Source organism: Pongo pygmaeus, chromosome 12 (genome assembly GCF_028885625.2).
Source record: "Pongo pygmaeus isolate AG05252 chromosome 12, NHGRI_mPonPyg2-v2.0_pri, whole genome shotgun sequence".
NCBI classification, from domain to species: domain Eukaryota; kingdom Metazoa; phylum Chordata; class Mammalia; order Primates; family Hominidae; genus Pongo; species Pongo pygmaeus.
The window spans coordinates 8,605,160-8,626,610 of record NC_072385.2 but is presented as its reverse complement, the minus strand read 5'-3'; positions in this window follow the sequence as shown (position 1 = coordinate 8,626,610).

Genomic DNA, 21,451 nt, shown 5'->3' with positions numbered 1-21,451 from the left:
GAATCGAATGTGAAATGGAATGGGGAATGCAATGGAATGGTATTTGGAATGGAATGTGGAATGGAATGTGGAATGGAATGAGTAATGGAATGGAATGGAATTTGGAATGGAAAGTGGAAAGGAATGTGGAATGGAATGGAACGTAATGTGGAATGGAATGTGGAATGGAATGCGGAATGGAAAGTGGAATGGAACGTGGAATGGAACGGAAAGGAACGTGGAAGGGGAAGGAATGTAATGTAGAATGGAACCTGGAGTGGAATGGAATGCCACGAGGAATGGAACATGGAATGGAACGTGGAATGGAATGGAATGGAATTGAATGGAATGGATTGTGGAATGGAAAGTGGAATGGAATGTGGAATGGAAAGTGGAATGGAACGTGGAATGGAATAGAATGGAACGTGGAAAGGGAGGGAACGGAATGTGGAATGGAACTTGGAGTGGAATTTAATGGAACGTGGAATGGAATGTGCAATGGAATGTGGAATGGAACGTGGAATGGAATGGAATGGAAAGTGGGGTGGAACGTGTAATGGAGTGGAATGGAACGGGAAATAGAATGTGGAATGGACTGTGGAAAGGAACTTGAAATGGAACATTGAATGGATTGGATTGGAATGTGGAATGGAATGTGGAATGTAATGCAAGGCAATGTGGAAAGGAAAGTGGAATGGAATGGGATGGAATTTGGAAAGCAATGTGAAATTCAATGGAATGGAATGTGGAATGGAATGGGGAATGCAATGAAACGGAATTTGCAATGGAATGTGGAAAGGAATGTGGAATGGGATGTGGAATGGAGTGGAATGGGATGTGGAATGGAATGCAATGGAAAGGAATGCAGAATGGAAAGTTTAAAGGAATGTGGAATGGAACGGAAGGGAATTTGGAATGGGTGTGGAATGTAATGAGGAATGGAACGTGGAATGGAATGGAATGAAAGGTGGAATGGCATGTGGAATGGAATGTGGAATCGAATGTGGAAAGGAATGGAATGGAATGCGGAATGGAATGTGGAATGCACTGCAATGGAATGTAGAAGGGAATGTGGAATGGAATGAGGAATTGAAAGTTGAATGGAACCTGGAATAGAACGTGGAATGGAATCGAATGGAATGGAACGTGGAATGGAAACTGGAATGGAACATGGAATACGGAATGCAACGTAGAATGCGATGTGCAATGGAATGTGGAATGGAACGTGGAATGGAATGTGGAATGGAACGTTAAAAGGAATGGAATAGAATGTGGAATGGAGCTTGGAATGGAATGGAATGGAACCTGGAATCGAATGTGGAATGGAAAGTGGAATGGAATGTGGAATGGAACTTAGAATGGAATGTACAATGGAATGTGTAATGGAACGTGGAATGGGATGGAATGGAAAGGGGAATGGAACGTGGAATGGAATGGAATGGAACATGGAATGGAACGTGGAGTGGAATGGAATGGAACGTGGAATGGAACTTTGTATGGAATGGAATGGAACGTGGAATGGAACGTGGAATAGAGCGCGGAATGGAAGAGAATCGAATGTGGAATGCAATGTGGAATGTAAAGTGGAATGGATTGTGGAATGGAATGGAATGGAATGTGGAATGAAATGTTTAATTGAATGTGGAATGGAACGTGGAATAGAACGTGGAATGGAACATGGAATGGAAGGTGGAATGGAATGGAACAGATTGGGGAATGGAATGTGAAATGGAATTGAATGCAGTGTGGAATGGAATTTGGAATGGAATGGAAGATGAAATCGAATGCGGAACGGAATGGAATGGAAAGTTTAAATGGAATGGAATGGAATGTTGAATGGAATGGGTTCTGCAACGGAATGCAATCTGGAATGGATTGGAATCGAATGTGGAATGGAATGGGGAATGCAATGGAATGGTATTTGGAATGGAATGTGGAATGGAATGTGGAATGGAATGAGTAATGGAATGGAATGGAATTTGGAATGGAAAGTGGAAAGGAATGTGGAATGGAATGGAACGTAATGTGGAATGGAATGTGGAATGGAATGCGGAATGGAAAGTGGAATGGAACGTAGAATGGAACGGAAAGGAACGTGGAAAGGGAAGGAATGTAATGTCGAATGGAACCTGGATTGGAATGGAATGCAACGAGGAATGGAACATGGAATGGAACGTGGAATGGAATGGAATGGAATTGAATGGAATGGATTGTGGAATGGAAAGTGAAATGGTATGTGGAATGGAAAGTGGAATGGAATAGAATGGAACGTGGAAAGGGAGGGAACGGAATTTGGAATGGAACTTGGAGTGGAATGGAATGGAACGTGGAATGGAATGTGCAATGGAATGTGGAATGGAACGTGGAATGGAATGGAATGGAAAGTGGGGTGGAACGTGTAATGGAGTGGAATGGAACGTGAAATAGAATGTGAAATGCACTGAGGAAAGGAACTTGAAATGGAACATTGAATGGATTGGATTGGAATGTGGAATGGAATGTGGAATGTAATGCAAGGCAATGTGGAAAGGAAAGTGGAATGGAATGGCAAGGAATTTGGAAGGCAATGTGAAATTCAATGGAATGGAATGTGGAATGGAATGTGGTATGGAATGTAATGGAAAGTGGAATGGAACAGAATGGAATGTGGAATGTAATGCAAGGCAATGTGGAATGGAAAGTTGAATGGAATGGAATGGAATTTGGAATGGAACGCGAAATTGAATGGAATGGAATGTGGAATGGAATGTGGAATGGAATGGAATGGAATGTGGAATGGAACGGAACGGAATGTAGAATAGAAAGTTTAATGGAATGGAATGGAATGTGCAACTGAACGTGGAATGGAATGGAGTGGAACGTGGAATGGAATTTTGAATGGAAATTAGAGTGGAATGTGGAATGGAATGTGGAATGCAACATGGAATGAAATGTGAAATGGAATGTGGAATGGAATGGAATGGAATGTGGAATGGAATGAAATTGAATGAGGAATGGAATTTGTAATAGAATGTGGAATGGAAGAGAATGGAACGGAATGGATTGTGGAATGGAATGTGGAATAGAATGTGGAATGGAATGTGGAATGTATTGGAATGGACCTTGGAATGGAAAGAGGAATGGAAAGTGAAATAGAATGTGGCATGGAACGGGGAGAGGCATGGGCAATGGAATGTGGAATGGAACGTGGAATGTCATGCAATGGAAAGTGGAATGGAATGTGGAATGGAATGGAATGGAACGTGTAATGGAACGTGGAATGGAATGTCGAATATAATGGCATGTGGAATGGAATGGAATGGAATGCACTAAATGAATGGAATGGAATGCGGTATGGAATGGAATGGAATGTGTAATGGAATGAAATGGGGAATGGAATGGCATGGAATGGAATGTGGAATGGAATGGAATAGAGTACAGTGGAATGGAATGTGGAATGGAATGGAATGTGGAATGGAATAGAATGAGGAATGGAATGAAGTGGAATGGAATGAAGTGGAATGGAACGGAATGTGGAAAGGAATGGAATGGAATGGAGTGGAATGTGAAATGGAAGAGAATGGAATGTGGAATGCAATAGAATGTGGAATGGAATGGAATGGAATGGAATGTGGAATGGAATGTGGAATGGAAAGTTGAATGGAACGTGGAATGGAACGGAAAGGAACGTGGAAAGGGAAGGAATGTAATGTAGAATGGAACCTGGAGTGGAATGGAATGCAACGAGGAATGGAACATGGAATGGAACGTGGAATGGAATGGAATGGAATTGAATGGAATGGATTGTGGAATGGAAAGTGGAATGGAATGTGGAATGGAAAGTGGAATGGAACGTGGAATGGAATAGAATGGAACGTGGAAAGGGAGGGAACGGAATGTGGATTGGAACTTGGAGTGGAATGGAATGGAACGTGGAATGGAATGTGCAATGGAATGTGGAATGGAACGTGGAATGGAATGGAATGGAAAGTGGGGTGGAACGTGTAATGGAGTGGAATGGAACGTGAAATAGAATGTGGAATGGACTGTGGAAAGGAACTTGAAATGGAACATTGAATGGATTGGATTGGAATGTGGAATGGAATGTGGAATGTAATGCAAGGCAATGTGGAAAGGAAAGTGGAATGGAATGGGATGGAATTTGGAAAGCAATGTGAAATTCAATGGAATGGAATGTGGAATGGAATGGGGAATGCAATGAAACGGAATTTGCAATGGAATGTGGAAAGGAATGTGGAATGGGATGTGGAATGGAATGCAATGGAAAGGAATGCGGAATGGAAAGTTTAAAGGAATGTGGAATGGAACAGAAGGGAATTTGGAATGGGTGTGGAATGTAATGCGGAATGGAACGTGGAATGGAATGGAATTAAAGGTGGAATGGCATGTGGAATGGAATGTGGAATCGAATGTGGAAAGGAATGGAATGGAATGGAGTGCAATGTGAAATGGAAGAGAATGGAATGTGGAATGCAATAGAATGTGGAATGGAATGGAATGGAATGGAATGGGGAATGTTATGGAATGGAAAATGGAATGGATTAGAATGGAAATTGGAATGCAATGGAAAGGAATGTGGAAAGGAATGGAATGGAATGTCCAATGGACTGTGGAATGGAAAGGAGTTGAATGTGGAAATGAATGTGGAATGGAATGGAAAGGAATGTGAAATGGAAAGAAATGGAATGTTGAATGGAATGTGGAATGGAATGTGGAATGGAACGTGGAATGTAATGGAATTGAATGTGGAATGGAACTTGGAATGCAATGGAATGGAACCTGGAATGGAATGTGGAATGGAAAGTGGAATGGAATGTGGAATGGAACTTGGAATGCAATGTACAATGGAAAGTGGAATGGAACGTGGAATGGAATGGAATGGAGGGTGGAATGGAATGTGCAATGGAATGGAACGGACCGTGGAATTTATCATGGAATGGAATGTGGAATGGAACGTGAAATGAAACGTGGAATGGAATGGAATGGAATGTGGAATGCAATGTGGAATGCAAAGCGGAATGGAATTTGGAATGGAATGGAATGTGGAATGGATAGTGGAATTCAATGTGGAATGGAACGTGGAATGGAACGTGGAATGAAATTGAACGAAATGTGGAATGGAAAGTGGAATGGAATGGAATGGAATTTGGAATGGAATTTCTAATGGAATGGAAGGTGAAATCGAATGTGGAACACAATGGAATGGAAAGTTTAAAAGGAATGGAAGGCAATGATGAATGGAATGTGGACTGCAATGGAATACAATGTGAAATGGAATGGAATGGAATGGGGAATGCAATGAAACGGAATTTGCAATGGAATGTGGAAAGGAATGTGGAATGGGATGTGGAATGCAATGCAATGGAAAGGAATGTGGAATGGAAAGTGGAAAGGAATGTGGAATGGAACGGAAGGGAATTTGGAATGGGTGTGGAATGTAATGTGGAATGGAACGTGGAATGGAATGGAATAAAAGGTGGAATGGCATGTGGAATGGAATGTGGAATCGAATGTGGAAAGGAATGGAATGGAATGCGGAATGGAATGTGGAATGCACTGCAATGGAATGTAGAAGGGAATGTGGAATGGAATGAGGAATTGAAAGTTGAATGGAACCTGGAATAGAACGTGGAATGGAATCGAATGGAATGGAACGTGGAATGGAAAGTGGAATGGAACATGGAATACGGAATGCAACGTAGAATGCGATGTGCAATGGAATGTGGAATGGAACGTGGAATGGAATGTGGAATGGAACATTAAAAGGAATGGAATAGAATGTGGAATGGAGCTTGGAATGGAATGGAATGGAACCTGGAATCGAATGTGGAATGGAAAGTGGAATGGAATGTGGAATGGAACTTTGAATGGAATGTACAATGGAATGTGTAATGGAACGTGGAAAGGAATGGAATGGAAGGAGGAATGGAACGTGGAATGGAATGGAATGGAACATGGAATGGAACGTGGAATGGAATGGAATGGAACATGGAATGGAACGTGGAGTGGAATGGAATGGAACGTGGAATGGAACGTGGCATGGAATGGAATGGAACGTGGAATGGAACGTAGAATAGAGCGCGGAAAGGAATAGAATCGAATGTGGAATGCAATATGGAATGTAACGTGGAATGGATTGTGGAATGGAATGGAATGGAATGTGGAATGAAATGTTTAATTGAATGTGGAATGGAACGTGGAATGGAACGTGGAATGGAACGTGGAATGGAAGGTGGAATGGAATGGAACAGATTGTGGAATGGAATGTGGAATGGAATTGAATGCAGTGTGGAATGGAATTTGGAATGGAATGAAAGGTGAAATCGAATGCGGAACGGAATGGAATGGAAAGTTTAAATGGAATGGAATGGAATGTTGAATGGAATGTGTTCTGCAACGGAATGCAATCTGGAATGGATTGGAATCGAATGTGGAATGGAATGGGGAATGCAATGGAATGGTATTTGGAATGGAATGTGGAATGGAATGTGGAATGGAATGAGTAATGGAATGGAATGGAATTTGGAATGGAAAGTGGAAAGGAATGTGGAATGGAATGGAACGTAATGTGGAATGGAATGTGGAATGGAATGCAGAATGTAAAGTGTAATGGAACGTGGAATGGAACAGAAAGGAACGTGGAAAGGGAAGGAATGTAATGTAGAATGGAACCTGGAGTGGAATGGAATGCAACGAGGAATGGAACATGGAATGGAACGTGGAATGGAATGGAATGGAATTGAATGGAATGGATTGTGGAATGGAAAGTGGAATGGAATGTGGAATGGAAAGTGGAATGGAAAGTGGAATGGAATAGAATGGAACGTGGAAAGGGAGGGAAAGGAATGTGGAATGGAACTTGGAGTGGAATGGAATGGAACGTGGAATGGAATGTGCAATGGAATGTGGAATGGAACGTGGAATGGAATGGAATGGAAAGTGGGGTGGAACGTGTAATGGAGTGGAATGGAACGTGAAATAGAATGTGGAATGGACTGTGGAAAGGAACTTGAAACGGAACATTGAATGGATTGGATTGGAATGTGGAATGGAATGTGGAATGTAATGCAAGGCAATGTGGAAAGGAAAGTGGAATGGAATGGGATGGAATTTGGAAAGAAATGTGAAATTCAATGGAATGGAATGTGGAATGGAATGGGGAATGCAATGAAACGGAATTTGCAATGGAATGTGGAAAGGAATGTGGAATGGGATGTGGAATGGAATGCAATGGAAAGGAATGCGGAATGGAAAGTTTAAAGGAATGTGGAATGGAACGGAAGGGAATTTGGAATGGGTGTGGAATGTAATGCGGAATGGAACGTGGAATGGAATGGAATGAAAGGTGGAATGGCATGTGGAATGGAATGTGGAATCGAATGTGGAAAGGAATGGAATGGAATGCGGAATGGAATGTGGAATGCACTGCAATGGAATGTAGAAGGGAATGTGGAATGGAATGAGGAATTGAAAGTTGAATGGAACCTGGAATAGAACGTGGAATGGAATCGAATGGAATGGAACGTGGAATGGAAAGTGGAATGGAACATGGAATACGGAATGCAACGTAGAATGCGATGTGCAATGGAATGTGGAATGGAACGTGGAATGGAATGTGGAATGGAACGTTAAAAGGAATGGAATAGGATGTGGAATGGAGCTTGGAATGGAATGGAATGGAACCTGGAATCGAATGTGGAATGGAAAGTGGAATGGAATGTGGAATGGAACTTAGAATGGAATGTACAATGGAATGTGTAATGGAACGTGGAATGGAATGGAATGGAAAGGGGAATGGAACGTGGAATGGAATGGAATGGAACATGGAATGGAACGTGGAGTGGAATGGAAAGGAACTTGGAATGGAACTTGGTATGGAATGGAATGGAACGTGGAATGGAAAGTGGAATAGAGCGCGGAATGGAAGAGAATCGAATGTGGAATGCAATGTGGAATGTAAAGTGGAATGGATTGTGGAATGGAATGGAATGGAATGTGGAATGAAATGTTTAATTGAATGTGGAATGGAACGTGGAATGGAACGTGGAATGGAACATGGAATGGAAGGTGGAATGGAATGGAACAGATTGGGGAATGGAATGTGGAATGGAATTGAATGCAGTGTGGAATGGAATTTGGAATGGAATGGAAGGTGAAATCGAATGCGGAACGGAATGGAATGGAAAGTTTAAATGGAATGGAATGGAATGTTGAATGGAATGGGTTCTGCAACGGAATGCAATCTGGAATGGATTGGAATGGAATGTTTAATGGAATGGGTTCTGCAACGGAATGCAATCTGGAATGGATTGGAATCGAATGTGGAATGGAATGGGGAATGCAATGGAATGGTATTTGGAATGGAATGTGGAATGGAATGTGGAATGCAATGAGTAATGGAATGGAATGGAATTTGGAATGGAAAGTGGAAAGGAATGTGGAATGGAATGGAACGTAATGTGGAATGGAATGTGGAATGGAATGCGGAATGGAAAGTGGAATGGAACGTGGAATGGAACGGAAAGGAACGTGGAAAGGGAAGGAATGTAATGTAGAATGGAACCTGGATTGGAATGGAATGCAACGAGGAATGGAACATGGAATGGAACGTGGAATGGAATGGAATGGAATTGAATGGAACGGATTGTGTAATGGAAAGTGGAATGGTATGTGGAATGGAAAGTGGAATGGAACGTGGAATGGAATAGAATGGAACGTGGAAAGGGAGGGAACGGAATGTGGAATGGAACTTGGAGTGGAATGGAATGGAACGTGGAATGGAATGTGCAATAGAATGTGGAATGGAACGTGGAATGGAATGGAATGGAAAGTGGGGTGGAACGTGTAATGGAGCGGAATGGAACGTGAAATACAATGTGGAATGGAATGAGGAAAGGAACTTGAAACGGAACATTGAATGGATTGGATTGGAATGTGGAATGGAATGTGGAATGTAATGCAAGGCAATGTGGAAAGGAAAGTGGAATGGAATGGCAAGGAATTTTGAAAGCAATGTGAAATTCAATGGAATTGAATGTGGAATGGAATGTGGTATGGAATGTAATGGAAAGTGGAATGGAACAGAATGGAATGTGGAATGTAATGCAAGGCAATGTGGAATGGAAAGTTGAATGGAATGGAATGGAATTTGGAATGGAATGTGAAATTGAATGGAATGGAATGTGGAATGGAATGTGGAATGGAACGGAATGGAATGTGGAAAAGAAAGTTTAATGGAATGGAATTGAATGTGCAACTGAAAGTGGAATGGAATGGAGTGGAACATGGAATGGAATTTTGAATGGAAATTAGAGTGGAATGTGGAATGGAATGTGGAATGCAACATGGAATGAAATGTGAAATGTAATGTGGAATGGAATGGAATGGAATGTGGAATGGAATGAAATTGAATGAGGAATGGAATTTGTAATAGAATGTGGAATGGAAGAGAAGGAACAGAATGGATTGTGGAATGGAATGTGGAATAGAATGTGGAATGGAATGTGGAATGTATTGGAATGGACCTTGGAATGGAAAGTGGAATGGAAAGTGAAATTGAATGTGGCATGGAACGGGGAGAGGCATGGGCAATGGAATGTGGAATGGAACGTGGAATGTCATGCAATGGAAAGCGGAATGGAATCTGGAAAGGAATGGAATGGAACGTGTACTGGAACGTGGAATGGAATGTGGAATGGAATGTCGAATATAATGGCATGTGGAATGGAATGCAATGGAATGCACTAAATGAGTGGAATGGAATGCGGTATGGAATGGAATGGAATGTGTAATGGAATGAAATGGGGAACGGAATGGCATGGAATGGAATGTGGAATGGAATGGAATAGAATACAGTGGAATGGAATGTGGAATGGAATGGAATGTGGAATGGAATAGAATGAGGAATGGAATGAAATGGAATGGAATGAAATGGAATGGAACGGAATGTGGAAAGGAATGCAATGGAATGGAGTGGAATGTGAAATGGAAGAGAATGGAATGTGGAATGCAATAGAATGTGGAATGGAATGGAATGGAATGGAATGGGGAATGTTATGGAATGGAAAATGGAATGGATTAGAATGGAAATTGGAATGCAATGGAAAGGAATGTGGAAAGGAATGGAATGGAATGTCCAATGGAATGTGGAATGGAAGGGAGTTGAATGTGGAAATGAATGTGGAATGGAATGGAAAGGAATGTGAAATGGAAAGAAATGGAATGTTGAATGGAATGTGGAATGGAATGTAGAATGGAACGTGGAATGTAATGGAATTGAATTTGGAATGGAATTTGGAATGCAATGGAATGGAACCTGGAATGGAATGTGGAATGGAAAGTGGAATGGAATGTGGAATGGAACTTGGAATGCAATGTACAATGGAAAGTGGAATGGAACGTGGAATGGAATGGAATGGAGGGTGGAATGGAATGTGCAATGGAATGGAACGGAACGTGGAATTTATCATGGAATGGAATGTGGAATGGAACGTGAAATGAAACCTGGAATGGAATGGAATGGAATGTGGAATGCAATGTGGAATGCAAAGCGGAATGGAATTTGGAATGGAATGGAATGGAATGTGGAATGGAAAGTGGAATTCAATGTGGAATGGAACGTGGAATGGAACGTGGAATGAAATTGAACGAAATGTGGAATGGAAAGTGGAATGGAATGGAATGGAATTTGGAGTGGAATTTCTAATGGAATGGAAGGTGAAATCGAATGTGGAACACAATGGAATGGAAAGTTTAAAAGGAATGGAAGGCAATGATGAATGGAATGTGGACTGCAATGGAATACAATGTGAAATGGAATGGAATGGAATGGGGAATGCAATGAAACGGAATTTGCAATGGAATGTGGAAAGGAATGTGGAATGGGATGTGGAATGGAATGCAATGGAAAGGAATGTGGAATGGAAAGTGGAAAGGAATGTGGAATGGAACGGAAGGGAATTTGGAATGGGTGTGGAATGGAATGCGGAATGGAACGTGGAATGGAATGGAATAAAAGGTGGAATGGCATGTGGAATGGAATGTGGAATCGAATGTGGAAAGGAATGGAATGGAATGCGGAATGGAATGTGGAATGCACTGCAATGGAATGTAGAAGGGAATGTGGAATGGAATGAGGAATTGAAAGTTGAATGGAACCTGGAATAGAACGTGGAATGGAATCGAATGGAATGGAACGTGGAATGGAAAGTGGAATGGAACATGGAATATGGAATGCAACGTAGAATGCGATGTGCAATGGAATGTGGAATGGAACGTGGAATGGAATGTGGAATGGAACATTAAAAGGAATGGAATAGAATGTGGAATGGAGCTTGGAATGGAATGGAATGGAACCTGGAATCGAATGTGGAATGGAAAGTGGAATGGAATGTGGAATGGAACTTAGAATGGAATGTACAATGGAATGTGTAATGGAACGTGGAATGGAATGGAATGGAAGGAGGAATGGAAAGTGGAATGGAATGGAATGGAACATGGAATGGAACGTGGAATGGAATGGAATGGAACATGGAATGGAACGTGGAGTGGAATGGAATGGAACGTGGAATGGAACGTGGCATGGAATGGAATGGAACGTGGAATGGAACGTAGAATAGAGCGCGGAATGGAATAGAATCGAATGTGGAATGCAATGTGGAATGTAAAGTGGAATGGATTGTGGAATGGAATGGAATGGAATGTGGAATGAAATGTTTAATTGAATGTGGAATGGAACGTGGAATGGAACGTGGAATGGAACGTGGAATGGAAGGTGGAATGGAATGGAACAGATTGTGGAATGGAATGTGGAATGGAATTGAATGCAGTGTGGAATGGAATTTGGAATGGAATGGAAGATGAAATCGAATGCGGAACGGAATGGAATGGAAAGTTTAAATGGAATGGAATGGAATGTTGAATGGAATGTGTTCTGCAACGGAATGCAATCTGGACTGGATTGGAATCGAATGTGGAATGGAATGGGGAATGCAATGGAATGGTATTTGGAATGGAATGTGGAATGGAATGTGGAATGGAATGAGTAATGGAATGGAATGGAATTTGGAATGGAAAGTGGAAAGGAATGTGGAATGGAATGGAACGTAATGTGGAATGGAATGTGGAATGGAATGCGGAATGGAAAGTGGAATGGAACGTGGAATTGAACGGAAAGGAACGTGGAAAGGGAAGGAATGTAATGTAGAATGGAACCTGGAGTGGAATGGAATGCAACGAGGAATGGAACATGGAATGGAACGTGGAATGGAACGTGGAATGGAATGGAATGGAATTGAATGGAATGGATTGTGGAATGGAAAGTGGAATGGAATGTGGAATGGAAAGTGGAATGGAACGTGGAATGGAATAGAATGGAACGTGGAAAAGGAGGGAACGGAATGTGGAATGGAACTTGGAGTGGAATTTAATGGAACGTGGAATGGAATGTGCAATGGAATGTGGAATGGAACGTGGAATGGAATGGAATGGAAAGTGGGGTGGAACGTGTAATGGAGTGCAATGGAACGTGAAATAGAATGTGGAATGGACTGTGGAAAGGAACTTGAAATGGAACATTGAATGGATTGGATTGGAATGTGGAATGGAATGTGGAATGTAATGCAAGGCAATGTGGAAAGGAAAGTGGAATGGAATGGGATGGAATTTGGAAAGCAATGTGAAATTCAATGGAATGGAATGTGGAATGGAATGGGGAATGCAATGAAACGGAATTTGCAATGGAATGTGGAAAGGAATGTGGAATGGGATGTGGAATGGAGTGGAATGGGATGTGGAATGGAATGCAATGGAAAGGAATGCAGAATGGAAAGTTTAAAGGAATGTGGAATGGAACGGAAGGGAATTTGGAATGGGTGTGGAATGTAATGAGGAATGGAACGTGGAATGGAATGGAATGAAAGGTGGAATGGCATGTGGAATGGAATGTGGAATCGAATGTGGAAAGGAATGGAATGGAATGCGGAATGGAATGTGGAATGCACTGCAATGGAATGTAGAAGGGAATGTGGAATGGAATGAGGAATTGAAAGTTGAATGGAACCTGGAATAGAACGTGGAATGGAATCGAATGGAATGGAACGTGGAATGGAAAGTGGAATGGAACATGGAATACGGAATGCAACGTAGAATGCGATGTGCAATGGAATGTGGAATGGAACGTGGAATGGAATGTGGAATGGAACGTTAAAAGGAATGGAATAGAATGTGGAATGGAGCTTGGAATGGAATGGAATGGAACCTGGAATCGAATGTGGAATGGAAAGTGGAATGGAATGTGGAATGGAACTTAGAATGGAATGTACAATGGAATGTGTAATGGAACGTGGAATGGAATGGAATGGAAAGGGGAATGGAACGTGGAATGGAATGGAATGGAACATGGAATGGAATGTGGAGTGGAATGGAATGGAACGTGGAATGGAACTTGGTATGGAATGGAATGGAACGTGGAATGGAACGTGGAATAGAGCGCGGAATGGAAGAGAATCGAAGGTGGAATGCAATGTGGAATGTAAAGTGGAATGGATTGTGGAATGGAATGGAATGGAATGTGGAATGAAATGTTTAATTGAATGTGGAATGGAACGTGGAATAGAACGTGGAATGGAACATGGAATGGAAGGTGGAATGGAATGGAACAGATTGTGGAATGGAATGTGGAATGGAATTGAATGCAGTGTGGAATGGAATTTGGAATGGAATGGAAGATGAAATCGAATGCGGAACGGAATGGAATGGAAAGTTTAAATGGAATGGAAGGGAATGTTGAATGGAATGGGTTCTGCAACGGAATGCAATCTGGAATGGATTGGAATCGAATGTGGAATGGAATGGGGAATGCAATGGAATGGTATTTGGAATGGAATGTGGAATGGAATGTGGAATAGAATGAGTAATGGAATGGAATGGAATTTGGAATGCAAAGTGGAAAGGAATGTGGAATGGAATGGAACCTAATGTGGAATGGAATGTGGAATGGAATGCGGAATGGAAAGTGGAATGGAACGTAGAATGGAACGGAAAGGAACGTGGAAAGGGAAGGAATGTAATGTCGAATGGAACCTGGATTGGAATGGAATGCAACGAGGAATGGAACATGGACTGGAACGTGGAAATGAATGGAATGGAATTGAATGGAATGGATTGTGGAATGGAAAGTGAAATGTTATGTGGAATGGAAAGTGGAATGGAATAGAATGGAACATGGAAAGGGAGGGAACGCAATTTGGAATGGAACTTGGAGTGGAATGGAATGGAACGTGGAATGGAATGTGCAATGGAATGTGGAATGGAACGTGGAATGGAATGGAAAGTGGGGTGGAACGTGTAATGGAGTGGAATGGAACGTGAAATAGAATGTGAAATGCACTGAGGAAAGGAACTTGAAATGGAACATAGAATGGATTGGATTGGAATGTGGAATGGAATGTGGAATGGAATGCAAGGCAATGTGGAAAGGAAAGTGGAATGGAATGGCAAGGAATTTGGAAGGCAATGTGAAATTCAATGGAATGGAATGTGGAATGGAATGTGGTATGGAATGTAATGGAAAGTGGAATGGAACAGAATGGAATGTGGAATGTAATGCAAGGCAATGTGGAATGGAAAGTTGAATGGAATGGAATGGAATTTGGAATGGAATGCGAAATTGAATGGAATGGAATGTGGAATGGAATGTGGAATGGAATGGAATGGAATGTGGAATGGAACGGAACGGAATGTGGAATAGAAAGTTTAATGGAATGGAATGGAATGTGCAACTGAACGTGGAATGGAATGGAGTGGAACGTGGAATGGAATTTTGAATGGAAATTAGAGTGGAATGAGGAATGGAATGTGGAATGCAACATGGAATGAAATGTGAAATGGAATGTGGAATGGAATGGAATGGAATGTGGAGTGGAATGAAATTGAATGAGGAATGGAATTTGTAATAGAATGTGGAATGGAAGAGAATGGAACGGAATGGATTGTGGAATGGAATGTGGAATAGAATGTGGAATGGAATGTGGAATGTATTGGAATGGACCTTGGAATGGAAAGAGGAATGGAAAGTGAAATTGAATGTGGCATGGAACGGGGAGAGGCATGGGCAATGGAATGTGGAATGGAACGTGGAATGTCATGCAATGGAAAGTGGAATTGAATGTGGAATGGAATGGAATGGAACGTGTAATGGAACGTGGAATGGAATGTGGAATGGAATGTCGAATATAATGGCATGTGGAATGGAATGCAATGGAATGCACTAAATGAATGGAATGGAATGCGGTATGGAATGGAATGGAATGTGTAATGGAATGAAATGGGGAATGGAATGGCATGGAATGGAATGTGGAATGGAATGGAATAGAGTACAGTGGAATGGAATGTGGAATGGAATGGAATGTGGAATGGAACAGAATGAGGAATGGAATGAAATGGAATGGAATGAAGTGGAAGGGAACGGAATGTGGAAAGGAATGGAATGGAATGGAGTGGAATGTGAAATGGAAGAGAATGGAATGTGGAATGCAATAGAATGTGGAATGGAATGGAATGGAATGGAATGGGGAATGTTATGGAATGGAAATTGGAATGGATTAGAATGGAAATTGGAATGCAATGGAAAGGAATGTGGAAAGGAATGGAATGGAATGTCCAATGGAATGTGGAATGGAAAGGAGTTGAATGTGGAAATGAATGTGGAATGGAATGGAAAGGAATGTGAAATGGAAAGAAATGGAATGTTGAATGGAATGTGGAATGGAATGTGGAATGGAACGTGGAATGTAATGGAATTGAATGTGGAATGGAACTTGGAATGCAATGGAATGGAACCTGGAATGGAATGTGGAATGGAAAGTGGAATGGAATGTGGAATGGAACTTGGAATGCAATGTACAATGGAAAGTGGAATGGAACGTGGAATGGAATGGAATGGAGGGTGGAATGGAATGTGCAATGGAATGGAACGGAACGTGGAATTTATCATGGAATGGAATGTGGAATGGAACGTGAAATGAAACGTGGAATGGAATGGAATGGAATGTGGAATGCAATGTGGAATGCAAAGCGGAATGGAATTTGGAATGGAATGGAATGGAATGGAATGTGGAATGGAAAGTGGAATTCAATGTGGAATGGAACGTGGAATGGAACGTGGAATGAAATTGAACGAAATGTGGAATGGAAAGTGGAATGGAATGGAATGGAAATTGGAATGGAATTTCTAATGGAATGGAAGGTGAAATCGAATGTGGAACACAATGGAATGGAAAGTTTAAAAGGAATGGAAGGCAATGATGAATGGAATGTGGACTGCAATGGAATACAATGTGAAATGGAATGGAATGGAATGGGGAATGCAATGAAACGGAATTTGCAATGGAATGTGGAAAGGAATGTGGAATGGGATGTGGAATGGAATGCAATGGAAAGGAATGTGGAATGGAAAGTGGAAAGGAATGTGGAATGGAACGGAAGGGAATTTGGAATGGGTGTGGAATGGAATGCGGAATGGAATGTGGAATGGAATGGAATAAAAGGTGGAATAGCATGTGGAATGGAATGTGGAATCGAATGTGGAAAGGAATGGAATGGAATTCGGAATGGAATGTGGAATGCACTGCAATGGAATGTAGAAGGGAATGTGGAATGGAATGAGGAATTGAAAGTTGAATGGAACCTGGAATAGAACGTGGAATGGAATCGAATGGAATGGAACGTGGAATGGAAAGTGGAATGGAACATGGAATATGGAATGCAATGTAGAATGCGATATGCAATGGAATGTGGAATGGAACGTGGAATGGAATGTGGAATGGAACATTAAAAGGAATGGAATAGAATGTGGAATGGAGCTTGGAATGGAATGGAATGGAACCTGGAATCGAATGTGGAATGGAAAGTGGAATGGAATGTGGAATGGAACTTAGAATGGAATGTACAATGGAATGTGTAATGGAACGTGGAATGGAATGGAATGGAAGGAGGAATGGAAAGTGGAATGGAGTGGAATGGAACATGGAATGGAACGTGGAATGGAATGGAATGGAACATGGAATGGAACGTGGAGTGGAATGGAATGGAACGTGGAATGGAACGTGGCATGGAATGGAATGGAACGTGGAATGGAACGTAGAATAGATCGCGGAATGGAATAGAATCGAATGTGGAATGCAATGTGGAATGTAAAGTGGAATGGATTGTGGAATGGAATGGAATTGAATGTGGAATGAAATGTTTAATTGAATGTGGAATGGAACGTGGAATGGAACGTGGAATGGAACGTGGAATGGAAGGTGGAATGGAATGGAACAGATTGTGGAATGGAATGTGGAATGGAATTGAATGCAGTGTGGAATGGAATTTGGAATGGAATGAAAGTTGAAATCGAATGCGGAACAGAATGGAATGGAAAGTTTAAATGGAATGGAATGGAATGTTGAATGGAATGTGTTCTGCAACGGAATGCAATCTGGAATGGATTGGAATCGAATGTGGAATGGAATGGGGAATGCAATGGAATGGTATTTGGAATGGAATGTGGAATGGAATGAGTAATGGAATGGAATGCAATTTGGAATGGAAAGTGGAAAGGAATGTGGAATGGAATGGAACGTAATGTGGAATGGAATGTGGAATGGAATGCGGAATGGAAAGTGGAATGGAACGTAGAATGGAACGGAAAGGAACGTGGAAAGGGAAGGAATGTAATGTAGAATGGAACCTGGAGTGGAATGGAATGCAACGAGGAATGGAACATGGAATGGAACGTGGAATGGAATGGAATGGAATTGAATGGAATGGATTGTGGAATGGAAAGTGGAATGGAATGTTGAATGGAAAGTGGAATGGAACGTGGAATGGAATAGAATGGAACGTGGAAAGGGAGGGAACGGAATGTGGAATGGAACTTGGAGTGGAATGGAATGGAACGCGGAATGGAATGTGCAATGGAATGTGGAATGGAACGTGGAATGGAATGGAATGGAAAGTGGGGTGGAACGTGTAATGGAGTGGAATGGAACGTGAAATAGAATGTGGAATGGACTGTGGAAAGGAACTAGAAATGGAACATTGAATGGATTGGATTGGAATGTGGAATGGAATGTGGAATGTAATGCAAGGCAATGTGGAAAGGAAAGTGGAATGGAATGGGATGGAATTTGGAAAGCAATGTGAAATTCAATGGAATGGAATGTGGAATGGAATGGGGAATGCAATGAAACGGAATTTGCAATGGAATGTGGAAAGGAATGTGGAATGGGATGTGGAATGGAGTGGAATGGGATGTGGAATGGAATGCAATGGAAAGGAATGCGGAATGGAAAGTTTAAAGGAATGTGGAATGGAACGGAAGGGAATTTGGAATGGGTGTGGAATGTAATGAGGAATGGAACGTGGAATGGAATGGAATGAAAGGTGGAATGGCATGTGGAATGGCATGTGGAATCGAATGTGGAAAGGAATGGAATGGAATGCGGAATGGAATGTGGAATGCACTGCAATGGAATGTAGAAGGGAATGTGGAATGGAATGAGGAATTGAAAGTTGAATGGAACCTGGAATAGAACGTGGAATGGAATCGAATGGAATGGAACGTGGAATGGAAAGTGGAATGGAACATGGAATACGGAATGCAACGTAGAATGCGATGTGCAATGGAATGTGCAATGGAACGTGGAAAGGAATGTGGAATGGAACGTTAAAAGGAATGGAATATAATGTGGAATGGAGCTTGGAATGGAATGGAATGGAACCTGGAATCGAATGTGGAATGGAAAGTGGAATGGAATGTGGAATGGAACTTAGAATGGAATGTACAATGGAATGTGTAATGGAACGTGGAATGGAATGGAATGCAAAGGGGAATGGAACGTGGGATGGAATGGAATGGAACATTGAATGGAACGTGGAGTGGAATGGAATGGAACGTGGAATGGAACTTGGTATGGAATGGAATGGAACGTGGAATGGAATGTGGAAAAGAGCGCGGAATGGAAGAGAATCGAATGTGGAATGCAATGTGGAATGTAAAGTGGAATGGATTGTGGAATGGAATGGAATGGAATGTGGAATGAAATGTTTAATTGAATGTGGAATGGAACGTGGAATGGAACGTGGAATGGAACATGGAATGGAAGGTGGAATGGAATGGAACAGATTGGGGAATGGAATGTGGAATGGAATTGAATGCAGTGTGGAATGGAATTTGGAATGGAATGGAAGGTGAAATCGAATGCGGAACGGAATGGAATGGAAAGTTTAAATGGAATGGAATGGAATGTTGAATGGAATGGTTTCTTCAACGGAATGCAATATGGAATGGTTTGGAATCGAATGTGGAATGGAATGGGGAATGCAATGGAATGGTATTTGGAATGGAATGTGGAATGGAATGTGGAATGGAATGAGTAATGGAATGCAATGGAATTTGGAATGGAAAGTGGAAAGGAATGTGGAATGGAATGGAAGTTAATGTGGAATGGAATGTGGAATGGAATGCGGAATGGAAAGTGGAATGGAACGTAGAATGGAACGGAAAGGAACGTGGAAAGGGAAGGAATGTAATGTAGAATGGAACCTGGATTGGAATGGAATGCAACGAGGAATGGAATATGGAATGGAACGTGGAATGCATTGGAATGGAATTGAATGGAATGGATTGTGGAATGGAAAGTGGAATGGTATGTGGAATGGAAAGTGGAATGGAACGTGGAATGGAATAGAATGGAATGTGGAAAGGGAGGGAACAGAATGTGGAATGGAACTTGGAGTGGAATGGAATGGAACGTGGAATGGAATGTGCAATGGAATGTGGAATGGAACCTGGAATGGAATGGAATGGAAAGTGGGGTGGAACGTGTAATGGAGTGGAATGGAATGTGAAATAGAATGTGGAATGTACTGAGGAAAGGAACTTGAAATGGAACATTGAATGGATTGGATTGGAATGTGGAATGGAATGTGGAATGGAATGCAAGGCAATGTGGAAAGGAAAGTGGAATGGAATGGCAAGGAATTTGGAAGGCAATGTGAAATTCAATGGAATGGAATGTGGAATGGAATGTGGTATGGAATGTAATGGAAAGCGGAATGGAACAGAATGGAATGTGGAATGTAATGCAAGGCAATGTGGAATGGAAAGTTGAATGGAATGGAATGGAATTTGGAATGGAATGTGAAATTGAATGGAATGGAATGTGGAATGGAATGTGGAATGGAATGGAATGGAATGTGGAATGGAACGGAACGGAATGTGGAATAGAAAGTTTAATGGAATGGAATGGAATGTGCAACTGAACGTGGAATGGAATGGAGTGGAACGTGGAATGGAATTTTGAATGGAAATTAGAGTGGAATGTGGAATGGAATGTGGAATGCAACATGGAATGAAATGTGAAATGGAATGTGGAATGGAATGGAATGGAATGTGGAATGGAATGAAATTGAATGAGGAATGGAATTTGTAATAGAATGTGGAATGGAAGAGAATGGAACGGAATGGATTGTGGAATGGAATGTGGAATAGAATGTGGAATGGAATGTGGAATGTATTGGAATGGACCTTGGAATGGAAAGAGGAATGGAAAGTGAAATTGAATGTGGCATGGAACGGGGAGAGGCATGGGCAATGGAATGTGGAATGGAACGTGGAATGTCATGCAATGGAAAGTGGAATTGAATGTGGAATGGAATGGAATGGAACGTGTAATGGAACGTGGAATGGAATGTGGAATGGAATGTCGAATATAATGGCATGTGGAATGGAATGCAATGGAATGCACTAAATGAATGGAATGGAATGCGGTATGGAATGGAATGGAATGTGTAATGGAATGAAATGGGGAATGGAATGGCATGGAATGGAATGTGGAATGGAATGGAATAGAGTACAGTGGAATGGAATGTGGAATGGAATGGAATGTGGAATGGAATAGAATGAGGAATGGAATGAAATGGAATGGAATGAAGTGGAAGGGAACGGAATGTGGAAAGGAATGGAATGGAATGGAGTGGAATGTGAAATGGAAGAGAATGGAATGTGGAATGCAATAGAATGTGGAATGGAATGGAATGGAATGGAATGGGGAATGTTATGGAATGGAAAATGGAATGGATTAGAATGGAAATTGGAATGCAATGGAAAGGAATGTGGAAAGGAATGGAATGGAATGTCCAATGGAATGTGGAATGGAACGGAGTTGAATGTGGAAATGAATGTGGAATGGAATGGAAAGGAATGTGAAATGGAAAGAAATACAATGTTGAATGGAATGTGGAATGGAATGTGGAATGGAACGTGGAATGTAATGGAATTGAATGTGGAATGGAACTTGGAATGCAATGGAATGGAACCTGGAATGGAATGTGGAATGGAAAGTGGAATGGAATGTGGAATGGAACTTGGAATGCAATGTACAATGGAAAGTGGAATGGAACGTGGAATGGAATGGAATGGAGGGTG